Below are 19,713 nucleotides of genomic sequence, written 5' to 3'. Positions count from 1 at the left end.
AGCCCAGCATCTCGGATGATCTGTTCTGCATACAGATTGAAAAGGTATGGAGACAGAATACATCCCTGACAAACCCCCTTCTTGATTTTGAACCATGTAGTGTCTCCTTGCTCTTGGTCTGAGTATAAGTTTCGCATTAGCACAATCAAATGTTCTGGGATTTCCATTCTTCTCAGAGTCAGCCACAGCTTATTGTGATCCACACAGTCAAAAGCCTTTGTATAGTCAATGAAGCACAGCACAAAAATAAACTCAAGGTGGATCAGAGACCTGGGAGTAAAGCCCAAACCCATAAAGTTCATAAGAGACAAACTAGGATCAAGCTTAGACGCTCTAGTCCAAGGTGTAAAGAGACTGCCAAATACAATACAACCAGAAATGCACAAACTGGAGAGGATAAAACTGATACATGGGACCTTCTAAAGATTAAATCCATGTGTGCATCAAAAACTTTTCCCAACAGGGTGAAAAGAAAACCTACAGACTGGGAACAAACATTTGGTAATACCATCTCAGCCAAGAGTCTCATAACAAAAGTTTACAGAATACTTCTGGACCTCACAAGAAGAAGTCTGATAACCCAATTGCAAAATGGACAAAAGGCATGGAAAGAATTTTCACAGTGGAAGATATTGAAATGGCCAACAGGCACATGATGAAATACTCAAAATCATGAGAAATAAGAGAGATGCAAATCAAAACCACAATGAGGTACCATCTCATTCCAGTAACAGTGGCAAGGTTTAATAAGGTAGCAAGTAGTAAATGTTGGAGAGAATGTGGCAAGAAAGAAACTCTTATACATTGTTGGTGGGATTGTAAAATGGTACAACCATTCTGGAAGGCAGTTTGACACTTCCTCAGAAAGCTGAGCACAAAGATTCCATATGACCCACCTATTCCACTACTTGGAACATACCCTGAGAATATGAGAACTGAGGCACAAATTTAAATTCGTACACCAGTGTTCATAGCAGCATTGTTCACCATCACAATGACTTAGAAGCAGCCTAAATGTCCAACCACAAGTGAACAGATTGAGAAATTATGGTACATTTACACAATGGAATACTATGCAGCATGCAGGAGAAATGATTTTGTAAATTATTACTTAACATGGGAGGGGATGGACAGCATTTGGCTTAGTGAACTCAGTCCCACAAGGATAAATATTGTATAAAACCGTTATTGTAGAATGAGTGTAAGATCCAAGAGGGGTGAGAGAGTTTGGGAGCAGAGGGATGAGGATGTGCAGGAGAAGGATTTATCATGGGGTTGTACAATTTGATGGAAGGGAGGGGAGGGAAGTTGAAAGAATTTATTCTTAAAAACAATGTATTCAAATTTTGTAAATAAACTAGCAGAAAAAGAAAAAAAATAATTACATCTCTAAATCAAGAAAACCAAAGTCCTAACCAATGGGCCAAAAGGCAGCGTCCTGATAAATGGAGAAAAGACTGACTTTGTCAACAATTTCATTTTACTATGAAAAAGGGGGTCTGGTTGCCTAGTGGAAAGAATTTATGTTGCAGTCTCGAAAGCATGTGGTTCAAATCCACAGCTGTTCTGTGGGAGAAGGATGTGCAGTCTCCTCCTGTGCTATTACTGCCTCAGAAAATCTGCTAGAGGGTCAGCTATGGATCAATTCTGACTTGATGTTACACAACAATGCTAACCAATATCCTTGATGTCAGCAGTCAAGAATTAGAAAAACACATTACATTAGGAAATTCTGTTATAAGGCACCTCTCCAAATTACCAAAATGCAAGAATATCAGTTAAGTTGTGCCATATCCACCCATACTCTTTTCAATTATGTGCTATGTATCTGAAATTTGGACAATTATGAATGATGGCAGAGGAATCAATGACTTTGAGTTGTGGTGTTGGAGAAGAATTAATTCTGAAGATAGCATGGGCTGCCAAAAAAACTCAAACAGATATCTCAGAGGAAGTGCATTCAGGGTGCTCCTTGGAAGCGAGGATGGTGAAACTCTGTTTCACATGCTTTGGGCCTGTTGTTCGGAGGGACCAGTCCTTGGAGAAGGGAATGTGGTTTGGAAACATGGAAGGTTAGCGTAAAGGAGGAAGGCCTTCCAAGATAGAGTGACATGATGACTGTAACAACAGGTTAAATAGTTCAGAGATGGTGAGAATTGCACAAAATAGGGAAAGGTCCAGCTGCTCATAAGGTTGTTATGAATCAGTGACAGTCCACTTAATGGCACTTAATGACAAAAACAACAATCAGGACACAATTAATGAGCTGGAGAAGCCATGGCACTGATTCTCTTGAGACTACAAGTTACAGAACAAGGCCTATCATGATCATGTAACAACTCCTGCCTATTTTGGTTATTAAAAAATCCAAGTGTGTGTTGAGTGAAAAAGGCTGAGGGGTGTAGAAGGACAGTCCATCCTACTGCTCCGTAGGACAGTGGGGTCAGGAGTGATGAGACTGACAACAGTAAAGCAATACAGATATGATCTCACCTTAACATGAAGAATAGTGAATACGTTACTTGCTCAATATATTTGCTGAAATACACACTTTTAAAAAGATGATTTCGCTAACTGTCCTCTTTTTTTCTCTATTCTTACATTGGATTTCATACAATCATTCATATACATTGTTTTGTAGTATTAATTACAGATGATTAATCCGTTTTATTGTTAAGTCTCAAGAAATTGGTATGTTTTGCCTATTTTCTTACCCACTCCATCTACCCACCCTTCCATCCATTCATTCGTTCATCCATCCATCCATCCATCCATCCATCCATCCATCCATCAAGCATCCACTAATATCTGCTGTCCTAGTGTCTTCCCCCTCCCAGACCTCCCCACTTCTTTCTTCCTTCCCCTTCTCATTTGAACGCTTATACATATTCTATTTGAAGTTACTGAGTGACGATATTGTCCTTTCTTTCTTTCTTCCCGAGTTGTTCCCACTTCCCCTGATCCCTCGCCCTCTTCTTTGCCTGAACCTTCTGCTCCTGTTCTCCCAGTCCGCTGACCCCTGAGTCACCTTTGTACTGTCACAGTAGAGATCTTGTACAATATTTGTCCTTTAATGACTAAGTTCTTTCACTCAGCGTGATGTCCACGAGATAAGCCCATGTTGTGTAGTATTTTATTATTTCTATACAGAGGAATTTAAAGAAATAACATATGAGCAAGAGCCTATGGTGATGAAGGAAGAAGTTCAAGCTGCTTTGAAGGAAATAGCAAAAAATAAGGCCCCAGGAATAGATGGTATACCAATTGAAGTATTTCAGATAACAGATGTTGCCCTGGATGTGCTCACCAAGTTGTGCCAAGAAATCTGGAGAACAACCACCTGGCCAACTGACTGGAAGAGATCTATATTTGTTCCCATTCCAAAGAAAGGTGACCCAACTGAGTGTGGAAACTACAGAACAGTGTCATTGATTTCACATGCACGCAAGATTCTACTGAAGATCATCCAAAAACTATTAGAACAGCACATCAGCAGAGACCTGCCGGAAGTCCAGGCTGGGTTTAGAAGGGGACGTAGTACTAGGGATATTGTTGCTGATGTTAGATGGATCTTGGCTGAAAGCAGAGAATACCAGAAGAATGTCTATCTGTGTTTCATTGATTATGCAAAGGCATTTGACTGTGTGGATCATAACAAACTGTGGCTGACTCTGAGAAGAATGGGAATCCCAGAACATTTAATTGTGCTAATACGAAACCTATACTTGGACCAAGAGGCAGTAGTCAGAATAGAGCAGGGTAACACTGCATGGTTCAAAATTGGGAAGGGTCCTGTCTCCATACATTTTCAACATGTATGCAGAGCAGATTATCCGAGAGGCTGGGCTCTATGAGGAGAATTGTGGCATCAGGATGGGTGGAAGATCTATTAACAATCTCCGTTATGCAGATGACACAACCCTGCTTGCTGAAACTGAGGAGGACCTCATGCACTTGCTGCGAAGGGTCAAGGACTGCAGCCTTCAGTATGGACTGAGGCTCAATGTCAAGAAGACAAAGATTCTCGCCAGTGGACCAATTGGCAGCATCAGGATGGATGGTGAAGAGATTGAGAGTGTTCACAGCTTCAGTTTGCTCGGCTCCACAGTCAACACTCTTGGCACCAGCAGTCAGGAAATCAAAAAGCATATCGCGATGGGAAAGTCTGCTGTTAGGGACCTCTCAAATGTACTCAGGAGCAACAGTGTCTCTCTGGAGACTAAGGTGCGCCTGATACAGGCCATGGTATTTGCAATCGCTTGTTATGCATCAGAGAGTTGGACGATGACTAGGGAGGACAGAAGGAGAGTGGATGCTTTTGAGCTGTGGTGCTGGAGAAGGGTACTGAATGTACCCTGGACTGCCAGGAAAACAAACAGATTCATCTTGGAGAGGATTAAACCAAGCTACTCCTTGGAGGCAAGGATTCTGGGGCTTCGTCTGACATACTTTGGACATGTTGCCAGGAGGGATGGGTCCTTGGAGAGGGACATCATGCTTGGGAGGGTGGAGGGACAGTGCAGGAGGGGAAGACCCTCTATGAGATGGATTGATTCGGTGACTGGGGTAATCGGGATGGGTGTGTCAGAGGGGGTGCGCTTGGCGCAGGATAGAGCAGGGTTTAGGGCTGTTGTGCATAGTGTTGCTATGAGTCGGAAACGACTCGACGGCACATAACAACAACAACAACATTTTTTCTCTCTACTTATTATTCCATTGTGTGAATGTTCCATAATTTCTCTTTTGATTCATTTGTTGACAGTCATTTGGATGGTTTCCAATTTTTGGTTATTGTGAATAATGCTGCAATAAACAGAGGTGCATGTATGTCTCTTCACATCTCAGTTCTGATTCCTTTTCATATATTCTAAGTGTACTAAGACTCATATGCAGTAGAAGAGTCAGATCATCTGGGGTTTCTCTATTTCCCCTTTTGAGGGAATGCCAAACCACCTTCCACAGCAGCTATACCTTTTTACAATCCCACCAGCAGTGCATGAGAGGGACAGTCTCTCCACATTCTCTCCAACATTTAATGTTTGCTGTCTTGTTAGACTTTGCTATAGCTTCTGGGTAAGATGGTATTTCACTGGTCCTAATTTGCATCTGTCTAATTGCTAGCAATTCTGAGCTTTTCCTTATGTGTTTGCTGGCCATCTGAACACTTCTTTTGTGAAGAATCTTTTCATGTCTTCTATCCATTTTGTAATTGGGTTATCAGACTTTTTCTTCTGGATATCCTGTAGGATTTTATAAATTTTAGTTTTAAACCCTTCTCAAAGAATGACCAAATATTTTTCCCCAGTCTGTACACTTTCTTTCCGTCCAATTAAAAGTTTTCAATACACAGAAGGATTTTCTTTTTATTAAGTCCTAACCATTTTCCTCATATCATAGACTGTCACTGTGTATCATCAAGTCATAAGTGACACATAGCTTACCTTCCAGTAGAGTCTCAGAAGCAACTAATAACACAGAGGAGTTTGCCCATCCTCCTTCCTGCATCTAAGTAACAATAGAGACAAATATTCTGCCCACACAAGGTAAAAATTGGTTACCCTTTAGTGCCTTCCACCAAAACTGTTATATTGAGAAAGTTGGGTTTTTTTGCTTTAATTTAGATAAAACACCTAATATTTTCAATGTATAGCTGTCAGAGACCTCTGTAAAGTGCTGAAGAGCAACAATGTCAGTCTGGAGACTAAGGTGTGCCTGATCCAGGCCATAGTCTTTGTAATTATTTGCTATGCATCAGAAAGCTGCTCAATGACTAAGTATGATAGAAGAAGAATTGATGCCTTTGAGCTGTGGTGCTGGAGAAGAGTGCTGAATATACCATGTACTACTGGGAGAACAAACAGGTTCATCCTAGAGAAGGTGCGATCAGGCTGCTCCTTGGAGGCTAGGATTCTGAAGCTTCATATGACATGCTTTGGTCATGTTGAAAGGCAGAACCAGTCCTTGGAGAACAACACCATGCTTTGGAGGGTAGAGGGACAGCCCAAGAGAGAAAAATCCCCAATGAGATGAACTGACAATAATATTGATACAGGATAGAACAGGGTTTAGCGCTGTTTTACATAGGGTCACTATGAGTCACAGGCCATTAGACAGCACAAAACAACATAATTACTGATTGTACACATTCCTACAAAACCAAAAATTTCCAAAATTATGCAATCAGTAATCACTCTATAAAAATCAGCTAGTATACATTGTGTGACACTATGATTAAGCCCCTCCCCTTGAATCTTCTACAATAATGGTCTTATTAACTTTGTATGTAAAACAGTATTAAATAAAATGAAAAAACCTATTAGCCAATAACCTATATTGGCACAATATTCTATGTTTGCTAGGCATGAAATTTTGGGACTTTGATAAGGTGCCATCATAAAAAAATTATTTCAGTCACTTTAATGTTACATGAGAAAATGTTATGGAAATAACAGGTATTTAAAGAAGTTTTTATAAGAATTTTTTATTTTTTTTATTTTGATTGTGTTATTTTTACGTGTACCGTCAAATGAGATCTGACTGGTACAGGAGGAGATTGCCCCCTCCTTCTCCAGCAGAGCATCTGGTGGATTTGAACCGGGTACTTCTGGGATTGCAGTGCAGTGTCTTGCCACTAGGCCACCAGAGCTCCCTTAGTTTTTATAAGAATTTTTAAAAGAGTTTTTATTAGACTTTAAAAAATAAAAACACAGAAGGAAAGTTTCCATTTTTATAAGAAAAGGAATTTTATCCTCCCAATATTCATAATTAATCAATTTATTCCCTCAAAGTCTTCACAAGAAGAAAGGTAGGGGTAAAAAGTCCCTGGAAAAAACTCATATATTCCACATGATGAGTTGTTGTTGTTGTTGTTATGTGCCATCGAGTCGCCTGCGACTCATAGCGACCCTATGTACAACAGCCCTAAACTCCTCTCTGTCCTGTGCCAATCGCACTGTCTCCGACACTCCCATCCCAATTATCTCAGTCACTGAATCAATCCACCTCATAGAGGGCCTTCCTCTCCTGCGCCGTCCCTCCACCCTCCCAAGCATGATGTCCCTCTCTAAGGACCGGTCTCTCCTCACAATATGTCCAAAGTATGTTAGACGGAGACTCAGAATCCTTGCCTCCAAGGAGCCACCCGGTTTAACCCTTTCCAGGACAAATCTGTTTGTTTTCCTAGCAGTCCATGGTATTCTCAATACTCTTCTCCGGCACCACTGCTCAAAGGCATCAATTCTCCTTCAATCCTCCCTGGTCATTGTCCAACTCTCTGATGCATAACAGGTGATTGCGAAGACCATGGCCTGTATCAGACGCACCTTAGTCTCCAGAGAGACACCATTGCTCTTCAGTACTTTGGAGAGGTCCCTAACAGCAGACTTTCCCATGGCAATGCCCCTTTTAATTTCCTGGCTGCTGGTGCCAAGACTGTTGACTATGGAGCCAAGCAAACTAAAGCTTTGTACAATCTCAATCTCTTCACCATCCATCCTGATGCTTAATTCTATGAGACGTCCGTCCACTTCCACCAAGGTGGGGGTTGGGGAATACTAAAGGACTAGAGAGAAATTGGGTTTGCATTTATGACCACAAAGTCGAACCTTAAAGAAACTCTAAACTTATTAAGGGTCCCATACATTGTCAAAGACATGTGGTGATACTAATTTGGTGTAAAAGAAAAGAAAGTTCCGTACACTTTAGCTAGACATTACCAAAAAGCTTTCAGTTCAAATGAGCATCTTCAAGGGCTTTCTCCTTAAATCCAGAGTTGACCAAATGTGAAGTAATATTCTATCAAGGGTCTGTGAACGAATCTCCTAAATGAATTTCAATGTCCAGGTTCCTTACTATGATCTTGTTTTCTCTGAGATGACCTTTTGGGTTTTGTGTTTGGTGTCAGATGTGAATCTTGTTTTCTTTTGCTGCAGACTGATATCCATTTGTGACAGTACCATTTGTTGATGAGACAATCTGGGGGCTAGTGTGTAAGAAGCTGCTCTGCCAATCAAAAGGCACACAGTTGATGAGCAGGCGAAAGATGGCAGTCTCCTCCTGTACAATTTACAGCCTCTGAAACCCCACTGGAGGCTCAGCTATGAGTCGATTTGGATTCCATGGCAATGACTTTGACTTAAAAAAAAAAAAGGAAAAGAACCATATAAGGTCTTCATGGATGCTGCAAATAGTTAACACCCTTGGTTGCTAAGTTTAAGATTGGAAGTTCAGTCCACACAGAAGAAAGTCCACCTCAGAAGAAAGGCTGGTGATCTACTCCAAAAAACTATTTTAACACCTTGTGTTGTGTTGTGTACCATTGAGTGGGAACCAACCCATAGCCAACATTCCAGTAGGTTTTTAGAGACAGTTAATTGCACAGGAGGAGATTGCCTATCCTTCTCGCTCAGATTCAAATGTTACCTATTTCTGCGGGTCGCAATAAATTGGAGTCAATGCAATAACAACTTCTTTAGGAGGGGAAGACAAAGTAAACTCCCACAATAATGCACTAAATTATTACCAAAACTCTGGATACTGTCTAATCAGCAATTAGCGCCCCCCCTACCCCCAAGCTTGTCATTAGTTCTCCTTTGTGAGAGGAAAGAAGCTGGAGAAATAGGGATGCCGAGTGGCAGTGTGGCAGGAAGCCTTAACTCATGAAACAGAGGCAGGTGGACTTTGTATACCCAGTCCTTCCTCCCTGCACCTTTTAACTGTCTCCTAAACATAGGATCTAGAATTGTCACCATTGACAGCTACCAAAGCCACTGCATCAAGTCAAGTAAAGCTCATGGTGTCCTTTCATCGGGTTTCCAAAGCCATCACCCTAAAGGGAGGAGACTGCCCATCCTCCTCCATCAGAGAACCTAATGGGTTCCAACGGCCAGACTTATATCGAGCAAACCATCACATCACACATACACCACCAGGGCTCTGCTCTTTGATATATACGCCAGTGCTAAAATTGACCTTGAGGTGGCTTCAAATTCCACATAGACCAGACAGATTTAGATTTCAGCCACACCTTCTGAGAATTTCCAGCCAACAAAACAAACAGGGAAGCGATAGGAATTTCATTGCCTACCTTGCTACATCTTATGTAACTGAAATTGTGCCCATTTATTGCATGTTAGTGGTATTATGCTATTAAAGGTATTTTTTAAATAGTAACATTAAAAGCTATGATCAGCAATATGCCACCTTCCAACTTAAAAATCACTAGTACCTGTCAATCTCATATGATGATGATGATGTTATATACCTTTGAGTTACCTGAGAATCACAGCAACCCTATGTATAATAGCTCTGAATGCTTCCATATCTTGAGCCTTGGCTTCCAAATTATGACCAGGAAACAATCATCAGAACAGAGCAAGGAAACACTGCATTGTCCATAATCAGGAAAGGAATGTATCACTGATGTGTCCTGTTTCCATAACCTTGCAATGTATATGCAGAACAGATCATTTGGGAGGCTGGACTTTGTGAGGAAGAATGTAGCATTGGGACTGGAAGATGACACATCAACAATCTGCATTAAGCAGACATCACAACATTGCCTGCTGAAACTGAAATGAAAGAATTTTTCCCCAAAGAAAAAAGTGAACTAGGGGAACGGGGGAATGGGAAAAGCAGGGAGGAAAATGTGCAATAATGATGAATTGGAATCCAAGTTCTTTATAAACATTCATTAAAAAGAAATAAAACCAAGAAAAGAATTTATTTGGGCTATATACTTTTCTCATACCTAGTCAATCTGTTCACTGAGCAATAATTTGAGAAGCTGGACTTCATGAGGAAGAATGTGGCATCAAGATTGGAGGAAGACTTATCAACAACCTGATTATTCAGATAGCACAACCTTTCTTCCTGAAAGTTAAAAGGATTTGAAACACCGCAGAAGAGACTACAGCCTTCAGTATGGATCACATCTCAACTTTCAGAAAACAAAAACTGTTTATCACTGGACTAATAGATAACATCATTATTGGTGAAGAAAATATTGAAGTTATCAGTGATTTCATCTTACCTGGAACCATAATCAACACTAGTGGTGAGACAATCAAAGGATTTGTGGCATTGGAGAAAATCTGTTGTCAAGGACCTAGATGCACCTGATCCAAGCCAAGGTCTGTTCAATTACTATTGATGAAACTGGAAGTTGGACAATGAATAAGGATGACAGAAGAAGACCTAATACCTTCGAGTTGTGATGTTGGAGAAGAGTACTGACTATCCCATGGGCTGCTAGAATATGTTTTGTAGAAAGTGTAGCCAGGTTACTTCTTAGAGGTAAGGATGGTGAAACGTCATCTCACAAACTTTGGAAATGTTGTCAGGAGGGGCCAGTGCTTGGGAAAAAATATACTGGGAAAGGTGGAGTGTCAGTGAAATAGAGGAAGATCCTCAACAAGATGGATTGACACAAAGGCTGTAACAATGGGCTCAAGTATATCAGAGATGATGAGGATGGCTCATAAGAAGGCAGGGTTATGATCTGTTATTCATAAGGTCACTGTGAATTGTAGCTAGAGAGCTCTTGGCAGCAATAACAACATGGGTTCTATCTCAAGGATATATCACAATATGATTCTTTCTCACGTGAAGGACATCAAGGTTTCTGTTTAGGGATCTAATAATGTTTCTGTGAGCATATGCATTCTTCTCCATGTTCCCAGGGGCACAGATTTAGGAAAGTTCTTGAATAGCTGTTTCTAAAGTGAATGTGAATTAGAAGCATCTGGCAGGGCTTATGCAATATGGACTGCTGGACCCAGCCAGTTTTCTGATTCAAGAGGTCTAGAGAGCTGACTTGTTGCAAAAGATATGTTGCATAGGACAAATCTGTCCTCAAAGACCTCTTTAAAGTATGAAAGAACAAGGATGTCAATGTAAAAGCTAAGGTAAGCCTGATCTAAACCATGATATTTTCAATTGCTTTGTATGCATGTGAAACATACAAATGGACAATTTGTTGCATTCACATACATACAATGTGGGTTTGTAAAGAGTATCAAATATCTAAATGCTACTTGGAGAGGGACATCATGCTTGGGAGGGTAGAGGGATGGCGCAGAAGGGGTGGATTGATTCAGTGACTGGGGTAATCAGGATGGGTGTGTCAGAGGCACAGGATAGAGCAGGGTTTAGGGCTGTTGTACATAGGGTCGCTATGCGTTGCAAACGACTCGATGACACATAACAACAACAACAACAACATTATATTCAATGTGAAATCACCATCTCTCTAAGCAAACAAACATTTAATATTCAACTGTTCTAATTCCATTAACCAATCTAAGTAACCAATGAACATTACATTTGTAATTGCCTGTTTAATTTTTGAAAGAATTGATACCTGTACAATGTCAATGCTTTCTGTATAAAAACACAGTACACATGAACAACTTCTCAATTTATGTTTTTAATTTCTTTCAACAAAACTTTTATGTTTTTCTTCTTTAAAAGCTTGCATATGTTTTGCCAAAACAATTTTTAAAACATTTTACACACTATTTTAATGAAAGTTTACAGAGAGTTAGGATTTCTAATCATTCATTGTTGCACTTTTCTCCCTGCCTCCCCTCCACCCAAATCACTCTTCTCCTTGAAAAGAAAAAGAAAAACCCTTCCATTGTTATGTAATCCCTTCCCCCAAGTTCACTCCATGAGGCAGCCTTCACTCAGGACTTCTGTAAGAATACCCATTCATATATCCCTTTTAAACAGATCTCTCCCTCATCTGTTTTAAAGCGATATACATCATTCCTCTCAAAACAATTCTTTATATAAAAATATTTTGCTATTATGCCACCTATACGTGGACCAGGAAGCAGTCCTCAGAACAGAGCAAGGAAATGTATCATTCAAAATAAGGAAAGGAGTGCATCAGGGATGTGTCTTGTCTCCATTCCTTTTCAATCTATGTGCAGAACAGATCATTCTGGAGGCAAGGCTTTATGAGGAGGAATGTGGCATTGGGATAAGAAAAAGACTTATCAACAACCTATGTTATGCAGATGACATAACCTTGCTTGCTGAAACTCAGGACCTGAAGAGCTTACTGAAGAAGGTCAAGGACTGCAGTCTTCATTGTGGATTGAAGCTCAACATCAAGAAGACAAAGATTCTCACCACTGGGCCAATACAGCACTATGATAGATGGGGAAGAAATTGAGTTTCTTAACATTTACAGTTTGCTCAGCTCTACAATCAACATTCTTGGCACCAGCAGTCAGGAAATCAGAAGACAAACTGTGCTGGGAAAATCTGTTCTCAGGGACCTCTTCAAAGTATGGAGAAGCAATGATGTCGGTCTAGAGACTAAGGTGCATCTAATCCAGGCCAGGGTCATTGCAATTACTTGCTATGCATCAGAAAGCTGAATAATGACTAAAGATGACAGAAGAAGAATTGATGCCTTCGAGTTGTGGTTCTGGAGAAGAGTATTGAGCATATCATGGACCACCAAGAAACAAGCAGGTCTACCCTAGAGAGAGTTAAATCAGGTTTCTCCATAATAGCTAGGATTCTGATGCTTGGTCACACATATTTTTGGGTACATGGTCAGGAGGGACCGGTCCTTGGAGAAGGACATTATGCTCGGAAATGAGGAGGGACAGTGCAGGAGAGGAAGACATTGGATGAGACAGAATGATATAGTAACTGGTACAATGGGGTTAGGTGTCTCAGAGTCAGTGAAACTCTATGAGTTGCAGGCAACTTGACTTCCCTTAATAACACAACAACATTATACATTGTGTTGTTTTAAAAAATTAACCCCCTGTATATTATGTATTTTAAATGCGTACATATTTTATCTGGCACTTGAGTTGCTATGTGGATGGTTTCTCATGGGCTCTATCATGCCACTTTCTCTATCTGCCATCAGATTCCCTTTTGAATGCAGTGATCATTATGTGTATTGAAACTATCAAGAGTGCGCCACCACTTCTGACAGAAAAATTTCAGATTAGAGGTCTATCTCTGATATCCGCTCCATGACCACTCTAAACTTCCTTCTTAAGAATGGACCCAGCAAATCTTTGTTCATTTCTGCATATCAAACTATAGATAGAGGAGAATGGACATTCACATAATTAGAGGGAGAATTGAGTCACCCACAAATTTGATGTAACACAAATTTATTAAAATCTACACCTTGAAAATCAAATGGCAAAATACGGACAATGAGTAAATAAAAAGGATTTCTAGGAGTTTGTAACCATTTTTGCAATTTTCCAAATAAAAAGTTAAATGAAGAAAGCCATCAACCCCATCATATCGGAGTTAAAATGCCATGACTTCCAAGGGGTTCTTTCCTCTTGATGCAACTCCTAAGATGGTAAAGAGCAGGTCAATCCATGAACATTTCCAGCCACAGTAGATGAGGTGACCCACTGCCTGACCGTGTCTGAAACTTTATGACCAACAGACTGGATAAAATGATGAAGTGCATTAATCTATTGCTTCTCTGGGGAAAGGAAAAAAGAAGGATTGAGCTAGTTGGCGGCAGACGCTGGCCCCAAATGGTTGTGTGGAAGGGAGAGAGGCTGCTGTGGACCCCAGGCAGGCTGTAAGCACAGAATGACCAAGCTGTGAGCACAAAGAGGAAGCTTCCTGATTCTGGGGAGCCAGGGCATATCCAAGGTTACTGGAGATGGAGAAGCGCAGCAATCCAGCACCTAAACGCCTCTGTGGTTACTTCAGAAATTAATCAGAGCAGACCACTGAGCAGATTTTCAGAGGCAGTAAGTCACTCAAAAGGAGAGTGCCCATTTTCTCCTACTGAAAAGTTACTGGATTTAAACCGAATGCCTTTGGATTGGCAGCACCACTACTTCCCACTAAGCCACCAATGCTCCCTAAGCTTCTTTGTTTTTGTTGTTGTTGATTGTCCTTGAGTGGAGCACTACTTATAGAGGCCCTATAAACAAAAGACCTGAAGCCTTTCTATAACTATAGACATTTATCAAAGTTCATAGAGTTTCTGGTGGCATGTTGTTTAGGAAGTGGATGTCGCTCCCCAAATCCAGAAGTTTCTGACAAACTCTAGGCTTCATGAGGCCAGACTTTATGATAGCTCAGTTTCCCTTCAGGGCCCTCATTGTACCCTTGAATTTGTAATTGAGTCATTGTTTTTATTGTTGTTGTTGTTGTTGTTAGAGGCCATTGAGATGATTCTGACTCATAATAACTGTACCAACATCAGTTCTGAACCTGACCCCGTCCTATGCCATCCTCACGATTTCTGTTAGAGTCTCTGTGTCAGCCCACTTGGCTGAGTCTTCTCTGTCTCTGACCCTCCACCTTTCTGAGCATGACATCTTTTTCCAAGGACAGGTTTCCCTTGACAACATGCTCCAGGTATGATGAGATGAGATTTTCCCATGCTTGCCTCTAAGGAGGACCCTAGTTGCATTAGATAATTGAGTTAGTGTGTCTATTCCTTGAGATAATGGCCCTATTGCATCTGTAACCTCTACTTTGCTCGTAATATTAAAAATACAAACAACTTTCGGTGATTTTATAAATTTCTATCACTAAATGCAACATTATGTATTACTCACCAACCACACATTTGAAAACCACTCTATCACAAGCTTGCTCTTTCTGAGAACTCTCACTTTATCGGGTCTTCTTTCTTGCATACCAAGCTTCCGTCAGGGCTCAGATTTTCACAAAGCTTCATTCACATGGACAGAAGTCAGTGCTGCAGGTTAGCTAGACTCTCATCAAACTCCTCGCCTGCAGTAGGACACAAAAAGCGACCGACCATGATTCACTTTGTCACTTTCCTGGGACCCAGAGTCATAAGCCACGCAGAAATAGAAACACCGCTGTTATTGATTAGACTTGGTGTGGGTCTGTGTGCAAGAGAACTGTGCTTCAGGGGTTTTCAAAGGCTGGTTCTTCAGAAACAGATTGCCAGGCCTTTAGGTTCAAAGACAGGGCGTTAATCTGTCGTCACTGATGGAGCCCCAAGGATACAATCAGACCCTTCTGTTTGCTGCTATTGCTTTATGCTCTGGCACAGGTCCTCCCATCACTGACCCAGAGAGTACACCACCCAGTCACAGGGGTGCATGCTCCCCACACAGGGGGACAGACGTGGGCTAAGACATTTCCACACCCATTACACACCTCACACGTACAGAACCTTGGAGTGAAGCACACTGTTTGAGGTAGGTCTCAGTGTTTATATCTGGGCTCCCACACTGCCCTCCTGGCCGCCGGTCCGAGGATGAAGTCTTCTGAGTCTTCAAGTTTTCTGATCCTTTTAATGTGTGTGTTGTTTTGTTATTTTTTGTTGGTTGTTGGTGGGGTTGTTGGGTTGTTTTTTTTTTCATTTCATTGGTAATTTCTCAAAATGTGTACCCTAATGCAAGCTCAACTCAAGGACTGAAGGATGGCAAAAAGCTGCTGAGAGACGTTGTAGCCCACGTTTCCAAAAGTGACTGTCAGGTAACTGTGAGGGAGCTGTGGAAGGAGAATCTTTCAACAGGTCCTGTGTGCTCATCATTCATGATTGAGAAATTCTGAACCAATTCATTTAAATGTATAGACTAGATATGTAAGATTAGATGTAATTTGATTGTTTGTACAGGTCTCAGATGGAAGCTTCAGTGACATGTGCTAGTTCTCTCACAGGATTCCTTGGATTAAATTATTTCCATACTGACATAGAAAAGTCCTTCTTTGCCCCCTCCCAACAGTGCCCGTCAGTCTAGAGTTTTGTCAGGTACCAATTTTCTTCAGAAGCAGTTTTCTTCAGGCAGCTTCTGAGGCTCAGTGAAAAGGCTGGAAAAACTTTCCCAGCTCTCCAACCAGATGGCAAAGCCTGAGCACACGAGCCTTTGTGGAGAGATCTAATTTATAAGCCCAAGAGACATGTCATGTTGTTGTTGTTGAGTACCATTGAGTCAAAGCCAACACATATCTGACCCTCCAGCGAGTTTTCAGAGGCAGTTGGGGAGGAGGTTGTCCAGCCTTCTCCTGTGGAGTCGCTGGTGCATTGGCCTCCTGCACCTTTGGGTTGACAGCTCACTTCCTTACCACCAAGGCACCAGCTCCCTACACATTCACTTAGGAGTACCAACTTTACTACCATTTTGGAGGAGTTGCCTTGAAGGACATTATCTCCAGCTATGCTATTCAGCCACTCATGACAAGGATGAGTTTTTAAAACTTAAGAAATGCAACTTTCTTCTCTTGCCTCTGACCTCCTAGGGGAAAATCAAAGTCCCGGGTGGAACAAATGGATATGACAAAGGGGTGGTGGGTTGAACCCACCCTGAGGTGCGTCTGAAGATATGCCTAGCAAGCTACTTTCTAAAGTTCATGACCCTGGAGCAGCTGTACTCTGAGGCAGGGTTGGGGGTGTGGGCTATGGATGAATCAAAATCAACTTGACATCAACTAACAACAAGACGAAATTTCGAGGAGTCATGGTCGTTCAGCGGTGGGTTCACCTTGCGTGCAGGAGAGTTGGCCAATCCTCCTCATGTCCAGTTACCACCCATCTTGTAGTGGGGGCTTGTGTGTCACTATGATGATAAACAGGCTCAAGCTGAGCTTCTAGATTAAGATGGACTAGGAAGATGTCTGGCCAGAAGAACTCTACTGAGTACAAGATGCAAAGAGCCCCAAATGTGGGGGTGGCACAGGGGCCGAGCGTTCTTCTCTGTTGTGTGTGTGATGCATGTGATGACCGTAAACCAGCCGGATTTCCAAAATCCCCAGGATTGTGCTGTCTAAACATGATTTCATGACTCACAACTGACAGCTCCCACTGTGTCTGCAGGAAATTGCTCATGTTGTCTTCTCGTTGCAGCTAAATGACATGATAAGGCACCTAGTAGAGGGCCATTTCTAGCAGGTGGACCACATACAGCCAGTCTACAGAGGGATGGACAGTGCTCCCGGACAACTTTCAGACACTCTGCACCATCTGCCACACAGAGATCAGTGCCACACACAGATGTTTGGCTCCACCAGAGATTCCTATGGCAAAGTTTGCAGACAGGTGGACAAGGTGGTACGGTGGAGTCTATTCCTGGTCTGACTCACCCAGAGCAGCTCTCTCCCAACACCTAACACTTGAATGTGGCCTTTGTGAGCACTCAGTCCCAGGTGCAGGGAAGCTCCTTACTTCTTTATTCATGTTATGACTAAAATGTTTCTGCCTCCAGCTAGATGAGAATGACTACAACATAGGTACATGCATGTTCTTAAGGGGATTCAGGCCCTGAAACTGCAATTGGGGCAGTGAAGCATGTTTGCACTGATTGCTGTAGATGACCCACGTAGCAGAGAACACTGAGAGACTCTGTCAGCCCAGCATGCATAAAGTGCACTGTTTATCAGAGTGCCGAGCTCGCTGGGTGACGCACACAATTTGCACTGAGAGTTTGGAGGTTTGAACTTGTGGAGCAGTGTCACAGAAGAAAGGCCTGGCAATCACTTCTGTAAAGATTGCCATCAAGAAACCTTATGTATCAGTTCTACTTTGAAATACATGAGATGGCCAGGAGTGAGAACCAGCTCTGGAACAGCAGGTTTGGTTTGGGGTTTTGTCTAAGTATGAATTGTGCTAACCTTTGCCTATCTTTACTAAGGTGAGGGACAGGAGTTAGTATGTTATCACTTATCTAGGTATCCTGGGTTCACTGTGGGTTGAAGAACAACACAGCAGCACCCAGCACTGTTTTGATTCACCTGCCGGCATAGGAAGTCAGTAGGCAATCCAGCAAAGTATAGTAGAACCTACCTGTTAAGATGACCTCCTTGATATTGGATACTGTTGACTCAGTTTGACTCACAGCCCTTTCTACAACAGATTGAAATCTTCTCAGTACTAGCTACATGGTCAGACATGCCAAGCTCCATGTCCCTGCACCTATTTTTACCAATAATTGGATTCAGTGCTCATTGCACCTTGACTCACAGACTTTACTTACAGTTGTGGGGTTTACTAGAGAATTAAGCTGGACAATGAGGGAGACAAAGAATATCACACAGTACAATTTCTGGGTGAATCCAGTAGTCACAAGCTAGATTAACAAGGCACAATTTGTCAATTAGTGAAAATCCAGGGTCAGTTCAGCAGCATAAATACACCTCTGATTTCCATCATAGAGCAAACTCTATCTCTGAGCAGTTACAAGTCACCTTTTCCTTCAAATCCAGCAAGAAAACTTAACTGTGGCTCCATCTCCAGGGTTCAACTGGCTAAAGTTTGCCACAGTTTCTTTACTATTTGCCATAATCTCATAGTCTCTTCACTCTTTCTCCACCACTGTTCTTCACAGTGTGGAAAGTGCTCTCTTTTATTGGTTCCACAGTTGTTCATGATTTGCAAGACCATATGTCTGCTTTTAAGGTAACTGAAGACCACGCCCCCGACTGAAGGTAATGCAATGAATACAAAAGCCAATTTTTTTCTTTCATTTTATTTTTAAAAGCCAATTACCAAGGTTTCTGATACCACATGTGGAAGTAATGTGAGAAGACTCCAGCTGTGTTTGATCTCATTGTACTATTGATTTGGTTGGCTGTTGAGTTGAGAATGGTTTCTGGGCACAAAAAGCGGGACATTTTCTATCTTAGCCAGCCTTCTTTACTCAAAAGAAAATAAGCTAAACAAATGTTGGGTGTTTTAGGGTCCCTTGGGAGGTGGTGAAAAATAAAAACTGGATTATGAGATCCCACTCAGGTGAACAGAAACCAGGCCTCTCTCATTTTTTGTGTCACTGGGTACTAGGTCCCTCAAGGAGGCCAGCAGTTCCTCTCGGGGATAAGAGAGCTCCACCCAGGATCACTAGGTTCTACTGAGGGGCAGAAGAGCTGTCTCCTAGAGTAAAGGAGCTCCACTGAGGGTAGGGGGTTTCCCCACAACAGTATTGTGGTTCTCCAGAAAGGTAGGATGGCTGGCTCCATGGCAAATGCGGCTCCACCTCAGGAGTAATGAGGATTCCCCTGGGGGTCAGGTGTTTTGCCCAAAGGGGAGGATGGCTGGCCCCAAGGGTAGTATGGCTCACTTAAGGGTAAGATGATCCCCAGAGGGATGTTTCTCCCAAAGGGTACAATGGCTGACCCCATGGGAAGTAAGGTGACTCCACTCCAGGAGCAAAGGGGCAACCCCCAGTGTAGAGAGGTTTTTCACGACAGGGAGGACTCTGGCCCCAAGAATAAGATGGCAAATCCTGGGGGTAAGGCCACTCCCCTCAGGGTTTAGGGGTTTTCCCCAAAGGGTATGCCAGCTGGCTCCCGGGGTAAGATGGATACACTCAGGGGTGTGGAGGCACCCCTGAGGGTCCAGGTGATCCTCCTGTGGATTTGCCGGCTGGCCCCAGGAGTAAGACAGATATACTCAGGGGTGTGGCAGCACCCCTGAGGGTCCAGGTGGCCCTGTGGGTTTGGCGGGCTGGCCCCAGGAGAGAGGCGGATGCACTCAGGGTTGTGGCGGCATCCCTGAGGGTTCAGGTAATCCTCCTGAGGGTTTTGCCAGCTGGCTCCAGAGGTAAGACTGTGTGGCGGCACCCTTGAGGGTCCAGTTGGTGCTCCTGCAGAGTACGATGATGGTTGGCCCCAGGTTTAGGGAAGCAGCCCACAGGGGCTGCCCAGCTACCCTCATGGGCCTTTTGGCTCCCCACAGAGTAGGATTACTCCCATGAAGGGAATGGCGGTTCCCTCCAAGAGTAGAGCATCTCC

The sequence above is a fragment of the Elephantulus edwardii genome, unplaced genomic scaffold (genome assembly GCF_000299155.1).
Source record: "Elephantulus edwardii isolate Elephantulus edwardi_28Jun2011 unplaced genomic scaffold, EleEdw1.0 scaffold00160, whole genome shotgun sequence".
Taxonomy (NCBI): Eukaryota; Metazoa; Chordata; class Mammalia; order Macroscelidea; family Macroscelididae; genus Elephantulus; species Elephantulus edwardii.
This window is presented reverse-complemented; position numbering follows the sequence as displayed.